Genomic DNA, 18345 nt, shown 5'->3' with positions numbered 1-18345 from the left:
CGGGGATTTTGGGGAAAACGGGGATTTTGGGGAAAAAAACGGGATTTGGGGGAAAAACGGGGATTTTGGGGAAAAAACGGGGATTTTGGGGAAAAGCGGGATTTTGGGGGAAAAAATGGGATTTTGGGGAAAAAACGGGAATTTTGGGGAAAAAATGGGAATTTTGGGAAAAAACCAGGGATTTTGGGGAAAAAATGGGAATTTTGGGGGAAAAACGGGGATTTTGGGGAAAACGGGGATTTTGGGAAAAAAATGGGGATTTTGGGGGAAAAAACGGGGATTTTGGGGGAAAAACGGGATTTTGGGGGAAAACCGGGAATTTTGGGGAAAAACCGGGATTTTGGGGGAAAAAACGGGGATTGGGGAAAAAACGGGATTTTCGGGAAAAAACGGGATTTTAGGGTAAAAAAAGGGAATTTTGGGGGAAAAAACGGGGATTTTGGGGAAAATCGGATTTTGGGGAAAAATTGGGACTGGGATTTTGGGGGGAAAAAAAAGGGGATTTTGGGGAAAAACGGGATTTTGGGGAAAAACGGGATTTTGGGGAAAAACGGGATTTTGGGGAAAAACGGGATTTTGGGGAAAATGGGATTTTTTGGGGAAAAACGGGATTTTGGGGAAAAAACGGGGATTTGGGGAAAAACAGGGATTTTGGGGAAAAACGGGAATTTTGGGGAAAAAAGGGGAATTTGGGGAAAAATGGGGATTTTGGGGAAAAAACGGGATTTTGGGGAAAAACGGGATTTTGGGGAAAAAAAGGGGATTTTGGGGGAAAAAATGGGATTTTGGGGAAAAAACGGGAATTTTGGGGAAAAAAGGGGATTTTGGGGAAAAAACGGGATTTTGGGGAAAAAGGGGATTTTGGGGGAAAAAATGGGGATTTTGGGGAAAAACGGGGATTTTGGGAAAAAAGGGGATTTTGGGGAAAAACGGGGTTTTGGGGGAAAAAAGGGGGATTTTGGGGAAAAATATGGGGATTTGGGGAAAACGGGATTTGGGGGAATAAACGGGGATTTTGGGGAAAAAAGGGGATTTTGGGGGAAAAATGGGGATTTTGGGGAAAAAACGGGGATTTTGGGGAAAAAACGGGGATTTTGGGGAAAAACAGGGATTTTGGGGAAAAACGGGAATTTTGGGGAATAAACGGGGATTTTGGGGGAAAAATGGGATTTTGGGGGAAAAAACGGGGATTTTGGGGAAAAAACGGGGATTTTGGGGAAAAAAACGGGGATTTTGGGTGGGAAAATGTAAAAAATTTGGGAATTTTTTGGGGGGTAAAAATTGGAATTATGGGTTGGAAAAAGGGAATTTTTTGGGGAAAAAATGATTTTAAAAAAAGCGGAATTGTGGGGGAAATGGGGAAAAAAGTGGAGTTATGGGATGAAGAAGGAAATTTGGGGGGAAATCCGGGAATTTTGGGAGTTTTTGGGGGGAAAATGGGAATTTTCGGCGGGAAATGGGAATTTTGGGGAAAATACGGGAATTTTGGGTGGGAAAATGAAAAAAAATTGGGGATTTTTTGGGGGAAAAAAATTGGAATTATGGGTTGGAAAAAGGGAAATTTTGGGGAAAATCCGGGGATTTGGGGTGGAAAAACGGAAGGAATTTGGGGGGAAAAACTTGGAATTGGGGGTTGAAAAGAAATTTTAGGGGGAAAAAATATTTTTTAAAAAATTTTCGAGGAAAAGGAAATGTGGAGGAAAAAAATGTGGGGGAAAAGTGGAATTGTGGGATTAAAAAAGGGGAAATTTGGGGGGAAATTCATGAGTTTTGGGAATTTGAGAGGCAAATAGAATTTTGGGGGGGAAAATGGGAATTTTGGGAAAAAACCGGGGAATTTGGGTGGGAAAATGAAAAGAAATTGGGGATTTTTTGGGGGGAAAAATGGAATTATGGGTTGGAAAAAGGGAATTTTTTGGGGAAAAAATGATTTTAAAAAAAGCGGAACTGTGGGGGCAATGGGGAAAAAAGTGGAATTGTGTGATGAAGAAGGAAATTTGGGGGGAAATCCGGGAATTTTGGGAGTTTTTTGGGGAAAATGGGAATTTTGGGGGGGAAATGGGAATTTTGGGGAAAAATCCGGGGATCTTGGGAGGAAAAATAAAAGAATTTTGGGGAAAAAATGGGGAAAAAATGAATTATAAAATAGAAAAAGAGGAAATTTGGGGGGAATTTTAGCAGAAGGAAGTGGAATTATGGGTTAAAAAAGGGAAATTTGGGGGAAATCCGGGGATTTTTTGGGTTTTGGGAACAAAAGGAATTCTGGGGGAAATTTTGGGGTTTTTGGGGTTGAAAAATGGAATTTCGGGGGGGAAACTGGAAAAGGAATTTTGGGAAATTTAGAGGGGGAAAATGGGGAAAAAAGTGGAATTATAGGGCAAAAAAAGGGAAATTTCAGGGGAAATTTGATATTTTTGGGGGGAAAAATGGGGATTTTAGGATAAAAAAATGGTGGGGTTTTGGGGGGGAAGAAAGTGAGATTTTGAGGGAAAAATTTAAAAAATTTGGAAATTTGGGGGGGAAATTTTCGGTGATTTTGGGAGAAAAAAGTTGGGGGTTTTGGGGGGAAAAAATGGAAATTTTGTGGGGGGAAAAAATGAGGAATTTTGGGGAATTTTAATGGAAAAAATGGGGAATTTGGGAGGAAAATGTCAGGGTTTTGGGGGGAAATGAAATTATTGGGTGAAGGAAGTGGAATTTTGGAAAAAAATTGGGAATTTTTGGGGTTTGGGGAGTAAAAAAATGGAATTTTGGGGGAAAATGTAAAAAAGCGGGGAATTTTGGAAAAAACGGAGGAAAAAAGTGAAATTTGGGATGGAAAGGAAATCTGGGGGGAAATTTGGGGATTTGGGGGGGAAAATGGAATTTTAGGGGGAAAAATTGGGATTTTGGGAGGAAAATGTTGGGGTTTTGGGGGGAAATTGCAGTTTTTGGTAAAAGGTGAAAATTGGGGAAAAAAAATGAAATTTTGGGGGGATAAAGTTGGGATTTTGGGTGGGAGAAAAAGAGAGAATTTTGGGGGGAAAAATGTGGAATTTAGGGGAAAAAAAGGGAAAATTACGAAGGGGAAAGGTGGAATTTTTGGGGGGGAAAAGAGAAAATTTTGGGAAAAAATTTGGGTTTTGTGGTGCGAAATAAAGATGGAATTTTGTGGGGGGAAAATGTAAAATTTTGGGCAGGAAAACCCCGGGATTTTGAGGGGAGAAAAAAGAGAAATTTTGGGGTGGAAAATTGGGATTTTTGGGTGGGGGAAAAAACCATGAAATTTTTGGGGTGAAAAGGAGAATTAAGAAGAGAAAAAGCGGAATGTTGGGATAAAAATAAAACTTTTGGGGGTGAAGTTGGAACTTTGGGGAATTTATGAGGGGGGAAAAGGAATTATGGGGAAATTTGGGGGGAATTTTGGAGAGGAAATACGAAAGTTTGGGGGGAAAAGGAGAATTTTAGGGGAATTTCTTGGCGGAAATGTAGAAATTTCGAGTTTTAGAGAGAAATGGTGAAATTATGAAGGTGAAAGGTGGAATTTTGGGGAAGAAGTGGAATTTTATAGGGGAAAGAGGAGCTGTGGGAATAAAGATGGAATTTTGGGGGAAAACTTGAGAAAATTTGTGTTGATGGAAGGAATTAAAGGAAAAGCGAAGAAATTTTGGGTCACAAATGGGGAATTTTGCACAAAGCCTCAAAAATTTGAGGCCAAATGAGAAATAAAGCCACGGAAATGCAGAGAATTGGTGAAAATTGGGGCGGAATTGGTGAAAATTGGGGCGGAATTGAGAAGATTTTGAACCAATTTGAGGCAAAACGATGCAATTTGGGTCAAAACTGGGAATTTCAGGCCAAAAACTTCCAGAATCTTTTCAAGAACAAGCAGCTTTGCATCCAACCTATAAAACCCGAGTAAAATGAGGGAAATATTAGAAAACCGAGATAAAAAGCAAAAGTTGGGATCATTTTGGGGCATTTTTAGAGGTTTTGTTACCCCCCCTAAAAGCTGCCTCATTTTAGCCGCCTGAAATCCCTCCCCCGCGCCCTGCGCCGCCTCCCACGCTTCCCTCAGCGCGTTTCCTGGGATTTTTTCCAAAATTTTAGTATTTTTGGCATTTTTTGGCGGCCGCGATTCCTTGCTACTCGAGCGCAGGCTCCGCAGGCCGCGCTAGGCCGCGTTGCCATGGCGACCACGCAGCGGGAAAGGGCGGAGCGCGCGTCTCCTCCCCTCAGCCAATCACAGCGCACGTCTCATCCACCAATCCGCCGCGCCGACACTTTGAGGCTTCGCAGCCAATCAGCGCCGCCGAGATTTGACAGGCAGCTCTGCTCACCAATTGGAGGGCAGCAATGCTAGATTTCAACCAATAGCAGCGCGGAGGAGGCGGGGCGAAGGCGCGGACAGGGCGAAGGAGGAGGGGGGAAGGTTCTGGAGGCCGCCGCCATCTTTGCCGCCGCGTCCGGGGCCGCCGCCGCCGCCGCCACCGCCGCTTCGGGGTTCAGGGGGGGCCGGTAAGGGCGGCAGCGCTGTCGCGACATGACGTCAGAGCCTCCCGCGCCGTGACGTCACGGTTGGGGCGGCGGGGGGCGCGGGGGGAGGGCAGCGGCGGCGGCTGAGGGGGAAACCGGGCGGGGGGAAGGGCGGGAAACGGAGCCTGAGGGCGGCGCCGCCAGGGGGCGCTGAGGGAGAGGGACGGGGGGCGGAGCTTCGGGAAGGAGGCGTGGCTTCAGCGGTTGCTGTTAATGAAGAGGGCGTGGTTTCGCTGAGGGGGCGTGGCTTGAGCTGCTAGATGTGAATTGGTAAATGCGCGGCTTTAGGGAGGGGGCGTGGCTTAAGCACGGTTGTTTTAACGAGGAGGGGCGTGGCTTGTCGGAGGGGGCGTGGCTACATTGACCCTTTTAGATTGGGCGTTGCTTGGGCTCTGTTGTTTCCAAGCGGAGGGGGCGTGGCTTGCGCGCCGTTGTTTTCACTGGGGGGGGCGTGGCTTAGGCGCTGTTTTCAGTGGGAGGGGGCGTGGCTTGGGCGCCGTTGTTTTCAATAGGGGGGCGTGGCTTGCTCGCCATTGTCAATGGGAGGGGGCGTGGCTTGGGCGCTATTGTGGTCAATGGGAAGGGGCGTGGCTTGGGCGCCGTTGATTCCTATAGGCGGGCTGTGACGTCACCACTAGGATGACATCACCGCCCGTTTCTCCATGACGTCATTCCAGGAAAAAACCCAAATCCCGGGGGTTTCCCCCCAAAAAAAACCCCCGGCATGGACTCGGGGGGATCCAAAGCGCTGCCGGACCCGGTGAGACCAAAATCCCGAATTTCTGGGGGGGAATTTTGGGGGAATTTCTGGGAAGTTTTGGGTTGAAATTGCCGAATTTCCTCAGGCCGACGCGATGACGTCGGACGACTTCGACATCGTCATCGAGGCCATGCTGGAGGCGCCCTACAAGAAGGAGGAGGTGACAAAATTCCAACAATTCCCCCCAAAATAATAATTCAGGAATTTTCCCCCCATTTCTCCCAATTTTCCCGCCTTTTTTTTCCCCAAATTCCCCCAATTTTTGCCCCAATTTTTGCCCATTTCTAACTCAACTTTTGCCAAAAATCCCCCAATTTTAGAACAATTTTGCCATGATTTTTTACCAAATTTCCCCCATTTTTCCCAAATATCCTCAATTTTCCCCAAATTTCCCATTTCCTTTCATATTTGCCCCAAGATCCGTTGTTTTTTCTCACATTTTTATCCAATTTCCCAAATTTTGCCCCATTTTGCCCTAAATTTCCTCATTTTTGGCTCCAATTTCCCCCCAGTTTTTCTGAAATTTTCCCATTTTTTCCCCAGTTGTGCCCCAAAATTTTCCCCTTTTTTTCACAAATTTTCTAATTTTATCCCAAATTTTCCCCATTTTTTCCCCATTTTTTCCACAAACATTTCCCTGATCTCACAATTTTTACCACGTTTATTAAAATTCCCTCAGTTTGCCCCAAACTTTCTCAAGTTTCCCAAATTTCTCCCATTTTTCTCCCCAATTTCCCCTTTTTTCCCCAATTTCTCCATTTTGCCCCAGCTTTTCCCCTTTTTTCCCCAACTTTTCCCCAAATTTCCCAAATTTTCCTCAAATTTTCCCTTTTCCCCCCCAAATTTTCCCTTTTTTCCCTCATTTTCCACCTTTTTTCCCCAAATTTCCCCCTTTTTTCCCCAATTTCTCTGGTTTTTCCCAAATTTTCCCCTTTTTCCCCAAATTTTTTTTTCCCTAAATTTTCCCTTTTCCTTTCCCATATCTTCCCCCGTTTTTCCCCAAATTTCTCTTTTTTGTCCCAATTTTCCCGTTTTGTCCCAAAATTTCCCTTTTTTCCCAAATGTCTCCATTTTCCCCCAAATTTCCCCCATTTTTTCCCAAATTTTCCCCATTTTCATCCCAATTTTTTCTGCTTTTTAACTCAAATTTTGCCCCAAAATGCCCGAAATTTGAAATCAAAATTTCCCATTTTTAGTCCCATTTTCCCCAAATTCCCCCAATTTTCCTCACATTTCCTCAATTTCCCCCAATTTCCCCCAATTTCCCCCCAATTTTCACAATTTCCCCCAAATTCCCCCATTTTCCCCCAATTTTCCCAAATTATTCCCGAATTTCCCCAATTTTTCCCCATTTATCCCCAATTCCCCCCAGTTTTTACAAAATTCCCTCCATTTTCCCAATTTTTCCCCAAATTTCAAATTTTGGACCAAATTTTTCCCAAATTTCTCCACTTCCCTCCAATTTTTCCCAATTTCCCCCAAATTTCCCTCAAATTTTCCCCAATTTCTTTCAAATTTTCTCTTTTTGGCCCCAATTTTTCCTCCATTTCTTTCAATTCCTTCTTTTCCCTCATTTTTGCCCCAATTTTCCCCAATGTCTTCCAAATTTCTGGATTTTGCCCCAATATTTCTCAATTCTCCCAATTTTCTCCCAATTTTCCCCAAATTTCCCAATTTTTGCTCCAATTTTCCCCAAATTTCCCCATTTTTCCCCAATTTTCCCCAAATTTCCCCATTTTTTTCCCAATTTTCCCCAAATTTTCCCCATTTTGCTCCAATTTTCCCCAAATTTCCCCATTTTTTTCCCAATTTTCCCCAAATTTCCCCATTTTTGCTCCAATTTTCCCCAAATTTCCCAATTTTTGCTCCAAATTTTCCCCAAATTTCCCCATTTTTTCCCAATTTTCCCCAATTATTTCCCCAATTTTCCCCAATTTTCCCAATTTTTTCCCAATTTTCCCCCATTTTTCCCAATTTTCCCCATTTTTTCCCAATTTCCTTCTTTAATTTTTTGCCCCAATTTTCCCCAAATTTTCCCATTTTTCCCCAATTTTTCCCCAAATTTTCCCATTTTTGCCCCAATTTTTCCCCAAATTTCCCATTTTTTTCTCTTTTCCAACCCAATTTTGCCCCAATTTTCCCCAAATTTCCCCATTTTTCCCCAATTTTCCCCAAATTTCCCCATTTTTTCCCAATTTTCCCCAAATTTCCCCATTTTTTCCCAATTTTCCCATTTTTTTCCAAATTTCCTTTTTTCCCCAATTTTCCCCCATTTTTTCCCCATTCTTCAAAATTTTTTTTTTCCCAATTTTCCCCAAATTTCCCATTTTTTTTCCCAATTTTCCCCAAATTTCCCCATTTTTTTCCCAATTTTTCCCAATTTTCCCCAAATTTTTTTCCCCAATTTTCCCCAAATTTCCCCATTTTTTCTAATTTTCCCCAAATTTCCCATTTTTCCCCAATTTTCCCCTTTTTTCCCCTTTTTTTCCCAATTTTCCCCAAATTTCCTTTTTTCCCATTTTTTCCCCAAATTTCCCTTTTTTGCTCCAATTTCCCCCAAATTTCCCCATTTTTTCCCAATTTTCCCCAAATTTCCCCATTTTTTTCTTTCCCCAATTTTTCCCCAAATTTCCCCATTTTTTTTCCCAATTTTCCCCAAATTTCCCATTTTTTCCCCTCCTTTTCCCCCAATTTTCTCCCAATTTTCCCAAATTTCCTATTTTTTCCCCAATTTTCCCCAAATTTTCCCAATTTTTTTTCCCAATTTTCCCCAAATTTCCCCATTTTTTTCCCAATTTTCTCCCCCAATTTTTTCCCCCATTTTTCTTTTCCCCAATTTTCCCCAAATTTCCCCATTTTTCCCCAATTTTCCCCCCAATTTTTACTTTTCTCCCAATTTTCCCCAAATTTTTCCCAATTTTTTTCCCAATTTCTAATTTTCCCCATTTTTCCCCAATTTCTCTTTTTTCCCAATTTTCCCCCAATTTTCCCCATTTTTCTCCCCAATTTTCCCCCAATTTTCCCCATTTTTTCCCCATTTCTCTCTCTTTCCCCAATTTCTCTCCCCTAATTTCCTTTTTCCCAATTTTCCCCAAATTTCCCCATTTTTTTTTCCCAATTCCCAAATTTTCCCCAATTTTTTTCCCCATTTTTCCCCAAATTTCCCCATTTTTCTCCCCCAATTTTCCCCAAATTTCCATTTTTTCCCCAATTTTCCCCATTTTTTTTTTCCCCAATTTTCCCCCAAATTTTCCCTTTTTTCCCAAATTTCACAATTTTTTTCCCCAAATTTCCCCAATTTTTCCCATTTTGCCCCAATTTTCCCCAAATTTCCCTTTTTACTTTTTGCGCAAATTTCCCAATTTTTTTTCCCAATTTTCCCCAAAATTTTCCCATTTTTCCCGAAATTTTTCCCGAAATTTTTCCCAATTTTTGGGGTCTTTTCGCAAATTTTGGGAATTTTCGGGGGAATTTTGGGGATTTTGGGAAATTTTGGGTTTTTGTATTTTGGTCGGCAATTTTTGGGATATTTTTGAGAATTTTGGGATTTTTGGGAATTTTCTGGGGTTTTTTGCGAATTTTGGGAAATTTTGGGATTTTGGGGAAATTTTGGGAAATTTTGGGGATTTTTGGGGTTCCCAGGTGGGAAATTTGGGGATTTGGGGCCTGGGGAAATTTTGGGAATTTTGGGAAAATTTGGATTTTTTGGGGGATTCTGGGGGAATTTTGGGGAATTTTGGGGAATTTTGGGATTTTTGGGAATTTTGGGGAATTTTTGGATGAAATTTTTGGGGATTTTTTGGGGGTTCCAGGTGGGAAATTTTGGGAATTTTGGGAAATTTTGATGATTTTTTGGGAATTTGGGGAAATTTTGGGGATTTTTGGAAATTTTGGGAATTTTGGAATTTGTTCAGGTGGGGAAATTTTGGGAATTTTGGGAATTTTTGGGGAATTTTGGGGAATTTTGGGGAAATTTTGGGAAATTTTGGGGATTTTGGGGAAATTTTGGGGAATTTTGGGAAATTTTGGGGAATTTTTGGGGATTTTTGGGGATTCAGGGGGGGGAATTTTTTGGGGAATTTTGGGGAATTTTGGGGAATTTTGGGGGTTGAAATTGGGAAAATTTTGGGAATTTTGGGGAATTTTGGGAATTTTGGGGAATTTTGGGGAAATTTTGGGAAATTTTGGGGAATTTTGGGGAATTTTGGGGAATTTTGGGGGATTTTTGGGAATTTTGGGATTTGGAGGGAAATTTTGGGGATTTTGGGGAATTTTGGGGAATTTTTGGGAATTTTTTTGGGGGAATTTTTGGAAATTTGGGGAAATTTTGGGGAATTTGGGGAATTTTAGGGAATTTTGGGAATTTTGGGGGAAATTTTGGGAATTTTTTGGGAATTTTTGGGAATTTTGGGGAATTTTGGGAATTTTTGTGAATTTTAAGAAATTTTGGGAATTTTGGGGGGGAAATTTGGGGATTTTTGGGAATTTTGGGGAATTTTTGGGGAATTTTTGGGGAATTTTGGGAATTTTGGGGGAAATTTTGGGAATTTTGGGAATTTTTGGAAGGAATTTGGGGGAATTCTGAGGTGAGAATTTTGGGAATTTTGGGGGGGAATTTTGGGAGGGAATTTTGGGAATTTTTGGGAATTTGGGGGAATTTTGGGAAATTTTGGGAATTTTGGGAATTTTGGAAATTTTGGGAATTTGGGGGGCTGAAATTTTGGGAAATTTTGGGAATTGTTTTGGGAATTCTGAGCTGAAATTTTGGGATTTAGGGGAATTTTGGGCTGAAATTTGGGAGAATTTTTTGGGGAATTTTTGGGAATTTTGGGGGAATTTTGGGCTGAAATTTTTGGGGAAATTTTGGGGAATTTTGGGAATTTTGGGGAATTCTGGGCTGAAATTGGGGAAATTTTTGGGAATTTTGGGAATTTTGGGAATTCTGAGCAGGATTTTGGGGAAATTTTGGGAATTTTGGGCTGAAATTTGGGGATTTTGGGCTGAAATTTTGGGAATTTTTGGGAATTCTGAGCGGAAATTTTGGGGAATTTTGGGCTGAATTTGGGAATTTTGGGGAATTTGGGAATTTTGGGAATTCTGAAATTGGGGGAATTTTGGGAATTTTGGGCTGAAATTGGGGAAATTTTTGGGAATTTTGGGAATGTTGGGAATTCTGAGGGGAATTTTGGGGAATTTTGGGCTGAAATTGGGAATTTCGGGGAATGTTGGGAATTCTGAGCGGAATTTTGGGGAATTTTGGGCTGAAATTTGGGAAATTTTGGGGAATTTTGGGAATTTTGGGAATTCTGGGCTGAAATTGGGGAAATTTTTGGGAAATTTGGGAATGTTGGGAATTCTGAGCGGAATTTTGGGAATTTTGGGGAATGTTGGGAATTCTGAGGGGAATTTTGGGGAATTTTGGGAATTTTTGGGGGAATTTTGGGAATTCTGGGCTGAAATTGGGGAAATTTTGGGGAATTTTGGGGAATGTTGGGAATTCTGAGCGAATTTTGGGGAATTTTGGGCTGAAATTTGGAATTTTGGGGAATTTTGGGAATTCTCTCGGCAGCCGGGAGGAGCCGAAGGAGCCGAGGAAGGAGAGCAGCAGCAGGTTTGGGAAATTGGGCAATTTTGGGATCAATTTTGGCAATTTCGGGTCCAAATCCCGGAATTTTGGGGCTCCACGTCAAATTTGGGCATTTTTCCCGATTTCCCTGGAATTTTCCTTTTTTTTCCCCCAAATTTTTTTTTCTTTTCCCCTGAATTTTTTGTGGATTTCTTTGGAATTTTCTGGAAATTTTCCCAATTTTTCCCCCCTCTTTCATTTTCCCCAAACGATTTTGGATTTTTCCCAAATTCTTTGGAATTTTCCCCAAATTCTTTTTTGCATTTTTATTGAACTTCTTCTTCCTGTTTTTTTCCCTCATTTTTTCGGGATTTTCCCCAGAATTTTCTTGGATTTTTCCCAAATTTTCGTGGATTTTTGAGATTTTTAAAATCCATTTTCTCCTTTTTTTTTTCATTAATTTTCTTTATTTCATCCTGGATTTTTCCCTGATTTTCCTGGATTTTTCCCAGATTTTTTTTTCCCCTTTTTCTCCCCAATTTTCCAGATTTTTCCCTCGGATTTCCTGGAATTTGAACCAATTTTTAAATGGATTTAAATTTCTCACATTTTTCTTATTCCCATTTCTCAGCATTTTCAAGTCTTCAAATTTTATTTTTTTTGTGATTTTCAAAATCTATTTTAAAAGCTTTAATTCAATTCATTTCCTTCTGAAATCTTTTACTAATTTTTTAAAATTAATAAATATATAAAGTATAATATAATATATAATATAATTTATATAATATAAAATATTTTACTAAATTTTTTTAGTTTTTATTCATTTTTTCCATTCCAATTTTTCCCTTTATATTTAATTTTTCCAAAACCTAATTTTTTATTTTAAAAAAATTTATTTCAAGTCGTTTTGTAACCGATTTTTTTTCCATTTTTTGCCATTTTTGATTTTTACTTTTTAACATATTTGGCCAAAAAATATTTTGTGCCTCTCGCATTTTTAAAATTTCTTTAAAATCCATTTTAAATTGAACTATTGCTTTCTGGATTTTATAAATCTCTTGAAAATTTTCCAGGATTTTTCCAGAATTTCTCTCTTTTTTCAGTGGATTTTAGGGATTTTTTTCCTGATTTTTCCCCATTTTTCCCGATTTTTTCCCCTCGGTTCTTCCCATTTCCATCCAGATTTTCCCCCAGTTTTTTCTCCTTATTTTTGATGATTTTTAAAATTTTTTTTGAGATTTCTTCGGTGTTTTTGTCTAAAAATTTCCCTTTCATTTCCATTTTTTTTGAGATTTTTTCCTCGATTTTTCCCATTTTTTTAAAATTTTTTCCCCGATTTTTTTTCCCACTTTTTTTTAACAGATTTTTCAAATTTCTTCCCAAATTTTTCCGGATTTTTTTCCTGATTTCTCCCACAATTTTCCCAATTTTTGAGATTTTTTTTCCAATTTCTCGCCATTTCTTCCTCAATTTTCTCCTTTTTTAAAAACAGACTTTAGGGATTTTTTTCTGATTTTTTTTCTGATTTTTCCACATTTCTCCCAATTTTTCCAGATTTTTTTCTTCTTTTTAAATGAACTTTAAAATTTTGTTTCTCTGAATTTTTCCTGAATTTTTTCCACGACTTTTCCTGGATTTTTCCCCAAATTTTCCCAGATTTTTTCTCCATCTTTTAATAAAATTTTTAAATTTTTTTGAGATTTTTTTTGCTTTTTTTCCTGAATTTGTCCTGGATTTTTTCCCATTTTTTTGAGACTTTTTTCCATTTTTTCTTAAATTTTTTTCCCATTTTTTAACAGAATTTTAAAATTTATTTCTGAATTTTTCCTGCATTTTTTCTCCTGATTTTCCCCAAAATTTTCCCAGATTTTTTCCTTAGATTTCTCTAATTTATCAAATTTTTAATCAATTTTCCCTTTCTTTTTATCAGATTGTAGGATTTTTTTCTGATTTTTTTTTCCTGATTTTTCACATTTCTCCCAATTTTTCCAGGATTTTTTCTTTTTTTTAAATGAACTTTAAAATTTTGTTTCTCTGAATTTTTCCTGAATTTTTTCCACGACTTTTCCTGGATTTTTCCCAAAATTTCCCCGGATTTTTTCTGCCTCTTTTCATGAAATTTTTAATTTTTTTTTTCTGAATTTTTCCTGGATTTTTTCCTGAATTTGTCCTGGATTTTTCCCATTTTTTTGAGGTTTTTTTTCCAGATTTTTTGAGGTTTTTTCCCCTTTTTTTTTTTTTTAACAGATTTTAAAAATTTCTTTCTGAATTTTTTTGGGATTTTTTTTTGGTTTTCCCCAAAATTTTCCCAATTTTTCGAGGTTTTTTTTTCCAATTTCTCCCCATTTTTTCCTCAATTTCCCCCCTTTTTTAAAAACAGATTTTAGGATTTTTTTCTAATTTTTTTCCTGATTCTTCCCAATTTTTCCAGATTTTTTCCCAATTTCTTTTCTTTTCCAACCAATTTTAAAATTCTCTTTTTCTGAATTTTTCCTGAATTTTTTTCCACGACTTTTCCCCGATTTTTCCTCCCCCTTTCCGTGAAATTTTTAATTTTTTTCCTGAATTTTTTCCGCTTTTTTTCCTGAATTTTTCCTGGATTTTCCCCGAAATTTTCATTTTTGTTCCCCGGATTTTTCCTCCTCATTTTCATGAAAATTGTAAAATTTTTTCCCTGAATTTTTCTGCTTTTTTAAAATTAATTTTCCCCAAATTTTTCTGAATTTTTCTGCTTTGTTTGCAATTAATTTTTCCTAACTTTTCCCCAATTTTTCCCAATTTCCTGGTTTTTCTCCCCGTTTGCAGCGGCCGCAAGAAGCGGAGCCGGAGCCGCGAGCACAGACACAGGTGGGGAGGAAAAATGGGAATTTTGGGGGGAAAAACGGGAATTTTGGGCAAAATTGGGAAATTTGGGGGGAAAAACGGCGATTTGGGGCAAAATGGGAGAATTTTAAAAGGGAAATTTGGGGTTTTTGGGGGAAAATTTGGGAGAAAAAAGGGAATTTTGGGGGAAAATTGGGGAATTTTAGAAGGGAAATTTGGGGGTTTTGGGGGAGAAATGGGAATTTTTGGAAATTTGGGGAGGAAAAATGGGAATTTTGGGCAAAATTGGAGAATTTTAAAAGGGAAATTTGGGATTTTTTTGGGGAAAATTTGGGAATTTTTTTTGAAATTTGGGGAAATTTCGGGAGAAAAATTTGGGAATTTGGGGCAAATTTGGGAATTTTGGGGGAAAATTGTGGAATTTTGGGGGAAAAATTGGGAATTTTGGGGTAAAATTGGAGAATTTTAGAAGGGAAATTTGGGATTTTTTGGGGGAAATTTGGGAATTTTTTTTGGAAAATTGGGAATTTTGGGGTGAAAAACCGGAGTTTTGGGCAAAATTGGGAATTTTGGGGGGAAAAACGGGAATTTTGGGGGAAATTGTGGAATTTTGGGCAAAATTGGGAATTTTGGGGGAAATTGAAGTATTTTTAAAGGAAAATTTGGGATTTTTTGGAGAAAACTTGGGAGAAAAAAGGAATTTTTGGGGTAAAATTGGGGAATTTTAGAAGGGAAATTTGGGGGTTTTGGGGGAGAAATGGGAATTTTTGGAAATTTGGGGAGGAAAAATGGGAATTTAGGGGTGAAAAATGGGATTTTTTTTGGAAAATTGGGAATTTTGGGGAGGAAAAATGGGAGAATTTTAGAAGGGAAATTTGGGATTTTTTCGGGAAAAAAATTGGAAATTTTTGGGGAATTTGGGGAGGAAAAATGGGAATTTTGGGGGGAAAACCGGGGATTTTGGGCAAAATTGGGAAATTTGGGGGGAAAAATGGGAATTTTGGGTAAAACTGGAGAATTTTAAAAGGGAAATTTGGGTTTTTTTGGGGAAAATTTGGGATTTTTTTTTTAAATTTGGGGAAATTTCACGAGAAAAATGGGAATTTGGGGCAAAATTGGGAATTTTGCGGAGGAAAAATGGGAATTTTGGGGGAAAATTGGGAATTTTGGGGTAAAATTGGAGAATTTTAGAAGGGAAATTTGGGAATTTTTTTTGGAAAATTGGGAATTTTGGGGTGAAAAACGGGAGTTTTGGGCAAAATTGGGGATTTGGGGGAGAAAAATGGGAATTTTGGGGGAAATTGTGGAATTTTGGAGAGGAAAAATGGGAATTTTGGGTAAAATTGGGAATTTTGGGGTGAAAAATGGGAATTTTGGGCAAAATTGGAGAATTTTAGAAGGGAAATTTGGGGGTTTTGGGGGGAAAATTTGGGAATTTTTGGAATTTTGGGGTGAAAAACGGCGATTTGGGGCAAAATTGGAGAATTTGAAAAGGGAAATTTGGGATTTTTTTGGGAAAATTTGGGAATTTTTTTTGAAATTTGGGAAAATTTCGGGAGAAAAATTTGGGAATTTTGGGCAAAATTGGGACTTTTGGGGTAAAATTGGAGAATTTTGGAAGGGAAATTTGGGATGTTTTAGGGAAAATTTGGAAGGAAAAATGGGAATTTTTGGGGGAATTTTGGGGAAAAATGGGAATTTTGGGGTGAAAAATGGGAATTTGGGGCAAAATTGGGAATTTTGGGGAAAATTGTGCAAATTTGGGGGGAAATTGAAGAATTTTGGAAGGGAAATTTAGGATTTTTTGGGGAAAATTTGGGGAGGGAAAAGGGGAATTTTGGGGAGGAAAAAATGGGAATTTTGGGAGAAAAAAGGGAATTTTGGGTTAAAATTGGGGAATTTTAGAAGGGAAATTTGGGGGTTTTGGGGGAAAGTTTGGGAATTTTTTTGGAAATTTGGGGTGGAAAAAGGGAATTTGGGGCAAAATTGGAGAATTTTAGTAGGGAAATTTGGGATTTTTTGGGGAAAACTTGGGATTTTTTTTTGAAATTTGGGGAATTTTGGGAGATAAATTTGGGAATTTGGGGCAAAATTGGGAATTTTGGGGGAAAAAAATTTTAGAGGAAATTTGGGATTTCTGGGGAAAATTTGGGAATTTTGGGGTGAGAAACGGGAATTTTGGGCAAAATTGGGAATTTTGGGGGAAAATTGGAGAATTTTAGAAGGGAAATTTGGGATTTCTGGGGGAAAATTTGGGATTTTTTTTGGAAAATTGGGAATTTTGGGGTGAAAAATGGGAGTTTTGGGCAAAATTGGGGATTTGGGGGTGAAAAATGGGAATTTTGGGGGAAAATTGTGGAAATTTGGGGGGAAAATGGGAATTTTTGGGGGAATTTTGGGGAAAAATGGGAATTTTGGGAGAAAAAAATGGGAATTTTTGGCAAAATTGGGGAATTTTAGAAGGGAAATTTGGGGGTTTTGGGGGAAAAATGGGAATTCCTTTGGAAATTTCGGGAAATTTGGGGTGAAAAATGGGAATTTTGGGCAAATTTTGGGTATTTCAGTACGGAAAATGGAATTTTTGGGCTGGGATTTTGGGATTTTTTGGGGAATTTTGGTCTGGAACTTTGGGGGGTTTTTGGGGGATTTTGGGTTTGAAATCTCAGAATTTTTTGGCATTTTTAGGTTGGGATCTGGGTCAATTTTGGGTTGAAATCTCGGGATTTTTGGGGATTTTGGGATGGAATTTTGAGATTTTTTGGGAATTTTGGGGCTCTAGTTTTGGGATTTTTTGGGGGGGAATTTTGGGGCTGGAATTTTGGGATTTTTTGGGTATTTTTGCGCTGGAATTCTGGGATTTTTTGGGATTTTGAGCTGGAATTTTGGGGTTTTTTGAGTTGGAATCCCAGGAATTTTTGGCATTTTTGGGTTGGGATCTGGGTCAATTTTGGGCTGAAGTCTCGAGATTTTTGGAAGTTTTGGGCTGGACTTCTGGGATTTTTGTGGGGATTTTTGGGCTGGAATTTGGGGATTTTTTGGGGGAATTTTAGGGCTGGAATTTTGGGGATTTTGGGGTATTTTTGTCTGGGATTTTGGGGGTTTTTGGGGGGATTTTTGGCCTGGAATGTTGGGATTTTTTTGGGATTTTTGGGATGGAATTTTGGCATTTTTTGGGCTGGAATTTTGGCATTTTTGGGGGGATTTTGGGGCTGGAATTTCGGGATTTTTGGGGCATTTTGGGCTGGAATTTTGGGATTTTGGGGGATTTTTGGGCTGGAATGTTGGGATCTTTTTGGGGAATTTTGGGGCTGGAATATTGGGATTTTTGGGGCATTTTTGTCTGGAATTTTGGGGGTTTTTTTGGGGGATTTTTGGTCCGGAATTTTGGGATTTTGGGGGATTTTTGTTCTGGAATTCCGGTTTTTTTGGGAGGATTTTGCCCTGAAACCGCAGAAATTTGGGGATTTTTTTGGGAACTCCCGGGAATTCTGATGTTTGGGATGTTTTGGCAGCCGCAGCCGGGACCGGGAGCGGGATCGGCGCCGCCGCGCAGGCAGCGCGGCCGCAGAGTCGCCACCGCAGTCGCCGCAGCGCCGCACAGCCGCAGCCGGGAGAGGCGCAGCCGCGACCGCGAGCGACAGCAGGTACCGCGAGAATGCCCAAAAATCCCTGAAAATGCCCAAAAAATCCCCCAAAAATCACCCAAAAAATCACCAAAAAAACGACCAAAAAAAGTCCAAAAAATGCCTGGAAGATCACCAAAAAATGTCCAAAAAAAGTCCAAAAAATGTTAAACCCCAAAAATCCAAAAAATCACCCAAATATTGGCCAAAAATCCCCCAAAAAAGTAAAAAAAATCCTGAAAAGTCCCCCAAAATATGTCCAAAAAATCCCCCAAAAATTGCTCAAAAAATCACCAAAAAGTCGCCAAAAAATCCCCATAAAATCCCCAAAAAATATCTAAAAATCCCCCAAAAATCTAAAAAATCCCAAAAAAATCTCTTAAAAATGCGCAAAAAATCATCAAAAGATGTCAAAAAAATTCAAAAATCACCAAAAGATCCCGGAATCCAAACCCCAAATTCGCCCCAAAATGGTCCAAAGGGAGAGACTCAAGAGGGTCGGAGAATCCCAAAAATCCCTGAAAAGCCAAAAATCCCCCAAAAATACCAAAAATACCCAAAAATCCCAAATAATCACAAAAAATCCCTAAAAAATCCCTAAAAATCACCCAAAAATCTGAGGGAACCGGGGAATCAATAAAAATCAACAAAAATGTCCAAAAAATGCCCAAAAAATGTTCAAAAATCCCCCCAAAAATCCTCAAAAAATCACCCAAATATTGCTCAAAAAATCCCCAAAAAAAGTCCCAAAAGTCCTGAAAAATCCCCAAGAAATCGCTAAAAAATTACCCAAAAGTGCACCCAAAAATGACCAAAAACTCAACAAAAATCCCCCAAAAATCCCCCCCAAAATTGCTCAAAAAAGTCCAAGAAATGACCAAAAATCCCTAAAAAATGTCCAAAAAAATCTCAAAAAATCCCCAAAAACCCCCCAAAAGCCCCTCAAAAATCACCAAAAAATTCCGGAATTCCAGCCCCAAAATCCCTGATCAGCCACGGCCGGGAGAGGCGCAGCCGCGACCGCGAGGCGCGCAGCGGGTACCGGGAGAATGCCGAAA

At 39.2% G+C, this 18345-nt stretch overlaps 2 long non-coding RNA genes across 2 annotated transcripts; both read left to right on the top strand.

Annotated features, from left to right (window-relative positions):
* The first annotated feature begins 4442 nt into the window (after positions 1-4442).
* Positions 4443-5438, top strand: LOC115916043. The gene is made up of 3 exons (XR_004061562.1): positions 4443-4497; positions 5193-5275; positions 5361-5438. It is a non-coding gene; the product is annotated as an uncharacterized LOC115916043 (long non-coding RNA).
* A 5412-nt stretch (positions 5439-10850) lies between these two features.
* Positions 10851-17213, top strand: LOC115916041. The gene is made up of 3 exons (XR_004061560.1): positions 10851-10886; positions 13647-13688; positions 17177-17213. It is a non-coding gene; the product is annotated as an uncharacterized LOC115916041 (long non-coding RNA).
* The last annotated feature ends 1132 nt before the right edge of the window (positions 17214-18345 follow it).

Source organism: Camarhynchus parvulus, unplaced genomic scaffold, assembly GCF_901933205.1.
Source record: "Camarhynchus parvulus unplaced genomic scaffold, STF_HiC, whole genome shotgun sequence".
Lineage (NCBI taxonomy): Eukaryota > Metazoa > Chordata > Aves > Passeriformes > Thraupidae > Camarhynchus > Camarhynchus parvulus.
Note: the sequence above shows the minus strand (reverse complement) of the source record. Positions and strands in the feature narration are given on the sequence as shown.